The sequence below is a fragment of the Arvicanthis niloticus genome, chromosome 20 (assembly GCF_011762505.2).
Source record: "Arvicanthis niloticus isolate mArvNil1 chromosome 20, mArvNil1.pat.X, whole genome shotgun sequence".
NCBI lineage: Eukaryota > Metazoa > Chordata > Mammalia > Rodentia > Muridae > Arvicanthis > Arvicanthis niloticus.
The window spans coordinates 43,077,706-43,085,604 of NC_047677.1; positions in this window are offsets into that span (position 1 = coordinate 43,077,706).

A 7,899-nucleotide genomic window follows, 5' to 3' on the forward strand; every position below is an offset into this window, starting at 1 on the left:
AAGGCTGCTTTCCTGAAGCAGACACAGGTGAAAGCATGTTTGGATACAGCAAACATGCGAAAGGACCCGGGAGGCAGGAGTATGAACATGACCCCACAGACAGTGGGAGACGAGCACTGAGCTTTGGTTTGGGCTTTGGGTTGGTTTGCTCCGCCTCGCTGTTCTTTGCTAATGACACACATGGATTGGTTCTCGCTCAACTTGTGATAACTCTGATATCGAGAGAAACGCACACAAGAACTGCTTGTGAGTTTCCAGGAGCGGCTTGCTGCTTCCACCGCCTTCCCTCAGGACAGTTGGTGAGCCTGGCGTTTTCCTCAGGATTGAACTATAGCTGCCTGGTTTCTGCTTGCTGAAAGGACTGGACTGTAGCTACTAAGTCACATTTGGTGTTTGCTACGGGACTGAACTGCTGTCAAAGAAAATCAAGCTCACCCAGAAGAACTACTGCTCCCCCATATCCTAATAACTTTTCTCTTCCCCTACCTCTGTGTGGTAGGCTAGGGATTAGTCTTGTTCTGTCCTGGAGCTGACATCTTAGAAGGTTGTGAGCAGCCCACCTGGTGGATGCTGGGAAATTATAAAGCTCCCCCCCCCCTCCTCTGCTGCTGCTGCTGCTTTTTTTGTTGTTGTTTTCTTTTTTGAGACAGGGTTTCTCTGTATACCCTTGGCTATCCTGGAACTCACTCTGTAGACCAGGCTGGCCTCGAACTCAGAAATCCGCCTGCCTCTGCCTCTCAAGTGCTGGGATTAAAGGCGTGCGCTACCACTGCCTGGCATAATCAGCTCTTTTATAAGCAAAATGTGTGCTTGACACCTGAGCAGTTGCTCCTTGCTCATACTGTAACCCAGGCTAGTCTGGAAACCACTATGTAGTCCAGGCTGGCTCCCAACTCTTCACAGTCCTCCTGTCTCTTCAGCATCTTCTGGCATGATAAGGTCTGACTATGTAGTCATGGTTGGCCTGGTCTAGATTGCAAGTTCAAAGCCAGACAGGAATACATGGTGCTCTTGGACAGTGCTCTTGAGGAAGACATTCAAGGCTATCCTCTGGCCTTTATATGCATGTGCATATGTACATGAGAGCCCCTCTCCCCTCCACACACACACTTAAGACATGAATTAAAAATAAAAGAGGAGGGCTGGGCGGGGTGGTGCACGCCTTTAATCCCAGCACTCAGGAGCAGAGGCAAGCTGAGTTTAAGGCCAGCCTGGTCTAAGTAGTGAGATCCAGGACAGCCAGAGCCATTGTGATGGCTAGTCTCAGTTGTCAACTTGACGATATTTGGAATGAACCACAATTCAGAAATGGTTAGCATACCTGTGTTCTGAATCTTCAGGTAGAAAGAAAGAAAAGCTTAGGTCAAGGCATAGTAGGTAGTACCTGCCTTTAATCCCAGCGCTAGGGAGACCGAGGCATGCAGATTTCCGAGTTCATGGTCAGTTCACAGAGCAAATTCCAGGACAGCCAAGCTTAGTCAGCGAAGGAAACCATAGAAAACAGAAAGCTGGTGAAGATGTATTGAACGAAGGGGGCCATGTTCCAGCCGCAGCAAGCCAGTCAGCAGCACCCTCCCTGCTCTGCATCAGCTCCCGCCTCCAGGTCCTGCTCTGCTTGAGTTCCTGTCCCGACTTCCTCCAGTGATGAACTGTGATGTGGAAGTGTAACCTGTTGAATAAACCTTCTCCTCTCCAACTTGGTTTTTTAACATTTATTTATTTTTATTTATACACGTACACTGTCACTGACTTCAGACACACCAGAAGAGGGCATCAGACCCCATTACAAATGGTTGTGAGCCACCATGTGGTGGCTGGGAATTGAACTCAGGACCTCTGGAAGAGCAGTCAGTGCTCTTAACCACTGAGCCATCTCTCCAAGCCCCAACTTGTTTTTTGTCTTGGTGTTTTATTGCAGCAATAGAAGAAACCCTGACTAGGACAGCTGTATGTATAGAGAGACTGTTTCAAAAACCAAAACCTAGCCGGGTGGTGGTGGCGCACGCCTTTAATCCCAGCACTTGGGAGGTAGAGGCAGGCGGATTTCTGAGTTCGAGGCCAGCCTGGTCTACAGAGTTCCAGGACAGCCAGGGCTACACAGAGAAACCCTGTCTCGAAAAACCAAACCAAAACAAAAAAACAAAAAACAAAACAAAAAAACCAAAACCAACCAACCAAATAAATGGATAAATACAAGAGACAGGAGCCAAGAGGCCTGGCAACTTTCCAGTTAAAACTTTTCCCTTTTCTCTTTAGTTGGGGCCTCTATTGCTATGACAAAAAAAAAAAAAAAAATTGCAAAAAGCAACTTGGGGAGGCCATGGAGGGGTGCTGCTTACTGGCTTGCTTTCCCTGGCATGCTCAGCCTGCTTTCTTATAGAACCCAGGACCATAGAACCCAGGACCACCAGCCCAGGGATGGCTCCACCCACCATGGGCTGGGCCCTCCCCCATCAATCACTAATTTAGAATATGTATTATAGGCTTGCTTAGAGTCCAATCTTATGGAGGTGTTGTCTCCACTCCCAAATGACTCTAGCTGTAGAAAGTTGACAAGAAACAAGGTAGCAGGCCTTTCTATTGTCTTTTCTTTTGGAAAGCTGTTTGTGGATGGCTGGACCTGAACTTGGAAAACATGACTTTCTTCTTTCATCTGGCAGCTGCCAACACTTATCATGTGATAGCCTTGTTTCTCTCTCTCTCTCCCTCCCTCTCCCTCCCTCTCTCTCCCTCTCTCTCCCTCTCTTTCCCTCCTTCTCCCTCTCTCTCTCTCTCCCTCTCCCTCCCTCTCTCCCTCTCTTTGAAAACCATAATAAAATCACCCCTGGTCTTCAAAACAAAAGAGAGAAAGGAAATAGTTTATTTTGAGCCAAATATGAATGCACATGTTCCAGAACTGTGGTTCAAGTTACTCTGAATGACATGTTCGCCTCCATGGAGAAGGGTCCAGGACCCTTGACAATTACAGAAAAGGAAGACAAGAACCTGTTATTGGTGGCACCACATTTAGAAGACAGTGATTTCTAGACCAACCTGGGCTAACAACAAAATCTTGTGTTAAAAATTGAAAGGCAGGACAGGATGGCAAGTGTGACCCCCTAGGCTTAACTCCTACCACAACCAAGACAAGCTTTTGGCCAGGTATTATGGGACAAGCCAGTAGACCTAGCACTTGTGAGAAACAGGCAGGAGAAATCACGTGAAGCTGGAGACTAGCCTGGTCTGCCTGTCAACCTGCAGGTCAAATCAGTTATATAGAGAAACTGTGCCTTAAAACATATCAAGAAAGCACATCGTTTAAATTACAAGAGCTTGTAAATCAGATTAAAGTAAAATACCCACAAAGTACTAGTTAACTTAGAGCAATTCCAAGGCTTCAGGATTGGCTGCCCTCCAGGTTCATTCCAGCCCCCAGCGGGGCAGCATTCCTGCATACCCAGAAAGCTGCTGCAGAGACCTGCAAAGGCTAAAGGAAGCCCAAACTCTCCTGCTGGAGGAGCCAGCCCTTCACTGGGGCTGGAGGGATCTGAGGGTGAGAGCCCCAGCAGCTGGGGTGGCCTGACACCCTGTCTGTGCCAAACTCAGTTGGCTCATGAACTTGGAAACCCACCAGGGGTCACAGGCATCTCCTAACCCCTCAGGGATGCAGGTGGAAGGCCCTTGGGAGGGGACAGCTCAGCCCTATCACTAATGCTGTGCCAGCACAGCACCTGAAGTTTCCCTTCTCCCTCCACTGCCTCTGTTCAGCAGGTCCTTCTTTTCTCTGATGCCTGAGTTGGGTCCCCTCCCCCAAACATCTCTCTCATGAGGTCTGTTCTGCAGGCTGCTGGGCACAGGACCCTGGCAGGATGAAGGCAGGGACATGTTCTGGGCAGGACATCCTCATGGACAGGGGACAGAATGAGACAGGACAAAAGCTCTGAATGTCACTTACATGGCAGTGCCCTGGATGGACGCCAGGGATGGAATGAGGGTGTTCTTAGTCAAGGAGACCTTGCACTTCAGAGCTAAAACTAGGAATGCTGTGGAGGTCAGAGGACACTTTGTGGGAGTTGATTCTCTCCTTCCACCAAGTGGAAGGATGGGGATTGAACTCAGGCTTAGCTGCAAGCACCTTTAGCCCCTGAGGCATCCTCCTGGCTTTATTTTGTGAGTCAGAATCTCCCCATGCAGCCAATGCTGATCTCCAGTGAATGATTCTCCTGCCTCAGCTTCACGAGTGCTGGGGTTATAGGTGTGTGCTTGCATGACCAGAAATTTTTTTCTCCTCTTCCTCCTCTTCCTTTGTGACAGGGTCTCACTGTGTATCCTAGCAGGCTTACAACTCACCAGGAAGACCCGGCTGGCTTTGAACCCACAAAGCTATGCCTGCCTTTGCCTCCTATGTACTGGGATTAAAGATATGAGTGGCAAATACATGTGCCTATTGCGGTGACTTGGACACTGCAGCAGTCACCTATGTGCCTGTTTTGGCGAGGAGAGGCTGGTGGGAAGCTGACACAGCTGACTGGCTTGTGGGTGACTGGGAAGAGACAGCAATAGCACTTTGAACAGTGGGTAGGGAGTGATAAGGCTGAAGAGGGCTTGCGGCTAAGACAACCTGAACTTGGCCAATCCTGTCTCCAGAAAGCCACCACACAAACACACCTGAATCCTGCCCCATCCCGGGCCCCCGCTTTGCAGCTTGCTTCTCAGCAGATCTCAGCACATAGTAATTTAAGACAGAGTCAACTTGTGTGACTGCCTTAGGGAGCAAATTGCATTCTGGGAAGTCAGATGAGTGACAGGCCACTGCGCTGCAGGGCAATCCATATTGCCCACCCGCTGGAAGGTACAGCTTAAGTAGGACTGCCATGTGGTCACTTCCGGTTGAATACCTCTTCAGCTTTTGTTCCTGAGACCTGACGCTGAGAAATAACGACAGGATTTAAAGATTGACGGACCCCGAAGCATTAGTCACCAGGCGATGAGTAACTCCAGGAAGAACTGAAGTAATTTTTAGCCTGGGTTCAGAAAGGCACCGAGTCCCAGGAACAAAAGGCATGTTCTGAGCCTGGGAGGAATGCCAGCGCTGTGTCCATCAAGACGCAGGTGGTCCAGCACCTGCTTGGTCCTCCCTCCTGCACAAGTCAGGGACACATGATCTGCTTCCTCAGTGAAACTTGTCCCTGTGGAGAGGTGGGTACAGCTGGCTGCTGGGGCAGTCCCCCACTGCAGCCACTAGACACAGAGAGTGAGGCCAGCTTTCCTACCTCAGCCTGGCTCCAGGACCTTGGCCTGCCTTCCTACAGCTGCTGCATCCCTATCTGCTGTCCGTGGACTAGTGGCTTCTGTGTGGTCTGGAAAGCCTGACTTACTGGAGGAGATTTCCTGGAGGGGTTACTATGGAAACAGCTCCATGTTTCAGAAAACCCACAAGTCCCTGTTGAGAGCTGTCCACCACATGCAGGGGGTCAGGACATCTAGGAGGCCATCCTGCCTAACAGGAAGGGAGGTCAAAGGCTGCCTACTCCCAGGTCGCTCTTTCCTCTTCTCTCCTTCCTCTCTCTGGTCCTTTATCCTTTCTCCTCACCTCTTTCCTCCTCCCTCATCTCTTTTTCTCTTTCTTTTTCTGAGACAGGTCTCACTCTGGCTCTGTAGTCCATACTAGCCTGGAATTCATGGCAATCCTTCTGCCTCAGCTCCTGAGTGCTGAGATTACAGGTATAGGTCACGTGCCCAGCTGCCCAGCACCCAAGCACTCAGGTGACCCATGACATTGTCAGGGTAGAAATGTGAGGTGATGGAGTGGTGGACACTTCAGTAGTGACCTTTCCTTTGTCTGTCTACTCCCTGTCATCTCCCCCAGCTACCAAATCAACCTTTCCCCTGCCTTCCTGGGTCCTCAAGTCCAGCTGTTCCTTCAGCTGGGACCCAGTCCCACCTCTTCCTGCACCCTCTCCCCTCCCCAGAGGCCACCACTGAATCCTGGAGTCTGGCAGTCTCTGAAGTGTCAGGCTCCTGCATGTTCCCACAGCCTGCCTGACTGCGCTGTACCTGGCCAGCCCTCTGTCCTCTGCTGCCCCGGGGCTTTATGCTGTTACCCCTCTGCACACCTTGCCTCAGGGTTCCCTCTGTCCCCACCCCAGCTTGTCACTGATTAACATCCTTTCACCTTTGGGGCATAGAGCAGCCTTGGGCCTTTATCACGGCTGTGAGCCACATGTGGACTGGTTCCCTGTGACAAGTGCCTGGGATGCAGGGGCATGTGGGTGTCTGAGACTGTGGCAGAGTCGCTGTGTATCGCCTCAGCTTTTATATGAATCACACGTTGAAATGCTGACTTTTCGGTATTTCAGAATAAATTTCAAGGAACATAGTTTGCCTCCCCCACTGTCCCTCAGGATAATCTTACAATGATGCCCAGGTTAGTCTTGAATTCATAGGTTCCAGGATCCCCCTGGTTCAGCTTCTTAGGGGCAGGAGACACAGGTCTATGTTCCTGTACCCAGTTTTTTTTGTTTGTTTGTTTTTTTTGTTTTTTGTTTGTTTGTTTGTTTGTTTGTTATAAAGTGTGCCCACTAGGCAATTGGGTCATGCCTGTCATCCCAGGACTTGGAAAGCTGAGACTGGAGGGTTGCCACAAGTTGAAGGTCAGCCTGGGCTACATAGGGAGTTCTGGGATAGCCAGGGCTACATAATCAAAGTGTTTCTAAAACCCTGAGTGAGTGAGCAAGTAAAGTATCTACCATGAAAATGGAGGGCCAGCAGGGGCAGTGGCTTGAGACTGTGACTCCTGTGGCATTGCTGGGGTCTGTCTTCATCCTGGGGAGCCTCTGTCCCTAGATCCTTAATGTCTTTCCTGTGTCTCTTGGTGCTTTTCACTGGGCACTTGGCAGGACCCAGATGTGTTTGCCCCAGGATAGCCCGATGAGGCCCTCTGTACTCACCTTCTACAAGAAGGGCTGTAGCTGCCACATGTCATCATGCCTGATGACCAAAAGCCCGATGACAGCTGGTATTCTCCTGCCTGAGAGGTGCCCTGCCCAGTCCCAAACAGTCTCTAGTGAATACAGGAAACCACAACAGAGCTTCTGGCAGCTTTCAAGGGCTCAGAGAACACAAGTCCAGTTACTTTCTCCCTGCAGCTTTGAGGGTTTTTGTTTGTTTGCTTGTTTGTTTTTGAAACAGTTCTGATGTAGCCTGGGGTAGCCTGGACTTAAGATCCTGCAGTCTTAGCCTCCCTAGTGCTGGGACCACAGACTCAGCTGCACTGTGCTTTTAAACTAAACTTTGGCTTGGCTCAGGTTTCATTTGCAGAGACACAGTATGCAGTTGGGAATGAATAACAGCAAAATTCCCTTCATGGCTCTGGGTACTTGCTGTACTAAAGCCTCTCCTGGCTGCAGCCTCAGGCTGTCCTGACCTCTCAGGTCCTAGGTTATATCCACAGCTTCAGAGCGGTCAGGTGAGTTTGTCCAGGGCATCTTGGGAATGGTGCTTTGTTGGGATGTGCTGTGTGCCCACAGTGCCTGGCTCCATGCCCTGACTGGGTGAGGACAGGCTCCTCGGTGTGTTCCTAGAGATCGTGCTGGCCTGTGTTACTCAGGGCTGCTCTGACCTGCCAGGGTTGCCTCTAGGGATTCACATCCTGAAGCTGGCAGGGTGTGTGTCTGTTCCTTACCGAGAAGTGAAATAGAGGCTTATTCTATGCTAGGTTCCTGAGAAAGCTGGAGCTGTCTGATAAGCAGGCCATCAGCAAGGCATTTGCTACAGAAAGGTCATGACCTCTGCTGGCCCACTTGCACCACGTGGGGCTACCAGAGTCCACCCAGTGGGTTATAAAGTCAGTGAGACTCATCAAAACGTCCTAGGTGTCATGGTCAGTGACCATCACCAAACTTTGGAGGCTGAGGCAAG